The sequence below is a fragment of the Aegilops tauschii genome, chromosome 1 (genome assembly GCF_002575655.3).
Source record: "Aegilops tauschii subsp. strangulata cultivar AL8/78 chromosome 1, Aet v6.0, whole genome shotgun sequence".
Taxonomy (NCBI): domain Eukaryota; kingdom Viridiplantae; phylum Streptophyta; class Magnoliopsida; order Poales; family Poaceae; genus Aegilops; species Aegilops tauschii.
In genome coordinates, this window is record NC_053035.3 from 90806904 (window position 1) to 90809653 (window position 2750).

Consider the following 2750-nt stretch of genomic DNA (forward strand, 5'->3'; position numbering starts at 1 on the left):
ATAATCTCATAGTCATAGGAACATGTATAAGTCATGAAGAAAGCAATAGCAACATACTAAATGATCAAGTGCTAAGCTAACGGAATGGGTCAAGTCAATCACATCATTCTCCTAAAGATGTGATCCCGTTAATCAAATGACAACTCATGTCTATGGTTAGGAAACATAACCATCTTCGATTAACGAGCTAGTCAAGTAGAGGCATACTAGTGACACTCTGTTTGTCTATGTATTCACACATGTATTATGTTTCCGGTTAATACAATTCTAGCATGAATAATAAACATTTATCATGATATAAGGAAATAAATAATAACTTTATTATTGCCTCTAGGGCATATTTCCTTCAGTTTGGCCAAGGTTCTCCTGACAAGGAGAGAGACCTTAATAAATTTAGCACATCGCCAAAAGGCGAGTGCTGAAAGATATCCGCGGAGGTAAACTCCATGATCGGTGCCCAATCGGGTTCGATAGGCACGGACACAGGCGGCTCGGAGCCCGTGGCCGGGGACGAATCCAATGGTTCGGCAACACGACTCTCGTAAGGGGTGAAGTCAGTATTCGGATCTGTCGCCACTGAGAGTGCGGCCTGCATGGTGGGGTCTATCCACCCGTCCTCGGATGGCGCAATTTGTTCCGGATTGAGGGCCAGAGTAGTTGCAGGTGTGATCTCCCGAACACTGTCCGACGGCAGAGTTACGTCATGCTCATCGTGATTGTGCGACGCACCCGACATGGGTTCGAATCCATCGAAGATCAAGTCTCCGCGGGTGTCGGCAGTATAGTTCAAGTTTCCGAACCCGACCTGATGGCCAGGGGCGTAGCTCTCGATCTGCTCCAGATGGCCAAGTGAGTTGTCCCGTAGTGCGAAGCCGCCGAATACGAAGATCTGTCCGGGGAGGAAAACCTCACCCTGGATCGCATCGTTGCCGATGATTGGAGGAGCCATCAAGCCTTACGGTGACGGCACAGTGGAACTCTCAATGAAAGCACCAATGTCGGTGTCAAAACCAGCGGATCTCAGGTAGGGGGTCCCGATCTGTGCGTCTAATGCGGATGGTAACAGGAGGCGGGGGACACAATGTTTACCCAGGTTCGGGCCCTCTCGATGGAGGTAATACCCTACTTCCTGCTTGATTGATCGTGATGATATGAGTATTACAAGAGTTGATCTACCACGAGATCGTAGAGGCTAAAACCCTAGAAGCTAGCCTATGGTATGATTGTTGTTGTCCTACAGACTAAACCCTCCGGTTTATATAGACACCGGAGGGGGCTACTGAAGGAAACATGCCCTAGAGGCAATAATAAAGTTATTATTTATTTCCTTATATCATGATAAATGTTTATTATTCATGCTAGAATTGTATTAACCGGAAACATAATACATGTGTGAATACATAGACAAACAGAGTGTCACTAGTATGCCTCTACTTGACTAGCTCGTTAATCGAAGATGGTTATGTTTCCTAACCATAGACATGAGTTGTCATTTGATTAACGGGATCACATCTTTAGGAGAATGATGTGATTGACTTGACCCATTCCGTTAGCTTAGCACTTGATCGTTTAGTATGTTGCTATTGCTTTCTTCATGACTTATACATGTTCCTATGACTATGAGATTATGCAACTCCCGTTTACCGGAGGAACACTTTGTGTGCTACCAAACGTCACAACGTAACTGGGTGATTATAAAGGTGCTCTACAGGTGTCTCCGAAGGTACTTGTTGGCTTGGCGTATTTCGAGATTAGGATTTGTCACTCCGATTGTCGGAGAGGTATCTCTGGGCCCACTCGGTAATGCACATCACTATAAGCCTTGCAAGCATTGCAACTAATGAGTTAGTTGCGGGATGATGTATTACAGAACGAGTAAAGAGACTTGCCGGTAACGAGATTGAACTAGGTATTGAGATACCGACGATCGAATCTCGGGCAAGTAACATACCGATGACAAAGGGAACAACGTATGTTAAAGATCTTCGTAGAATATGTGGGAGCCAATATGAGCATCCAGGTTCCGCTATTGGTTATTGACCGGAGACGTGTCTCGGTCATGTCTACATTGTTCTCGAACACGTAGGGTCCGCATGCTTAAAGTTAGATGACGGTTATATTATGAGTTTATGTATTTTGATGTACCGAAGGAGTTCGGAGTCCCGAATGAGATCAGGAACTTGACGAGGAGTCTCGAAATGGTCGATACGTAAAGATCGATATATTGGACGACTATATTCGGACATCGGAAAGGTTCCGAGTAATTCAGGTATTTTTCGGAGTACCGGAAAGTTACGGGAATTCGTATTGGGCCTTAATGGGCCATACGGAAAAGGAGAGAAAGGCCCCAAAGGGTAGCCGCACCCCTCCCCATGGACTAGTCCGAATTGGACTAGGGAGGGGGGCGCCCCCTTCCTTCCTTCTCCTTCTCCCTTCCCTTCTCCTACTCCAACAAGGAAAGGAGGAGTCCTACTCCCGGTGGGAGTAGGACTCCCCCGTTGGCGCGCCCTCCTCCTAGGTCGGCCGCCTCCCCCCTTGCTCCTTTATATACGGGGGTAGGGGGCACCCCAAAGACACAACAATTGATCTATTGATCTTTTAGCCGTGTGCGGTGCCTCCCTCCTCCATAATCCACCTCGATAATATCGTAGCGGTGCTTAGGCGAAGCCCTGCGTCGGTAGAACATCATCATCGTCACCACGCCGTCGTGCTGACGGAACTCTCACTCAAAGCTCGGCTGGATCGGAGTT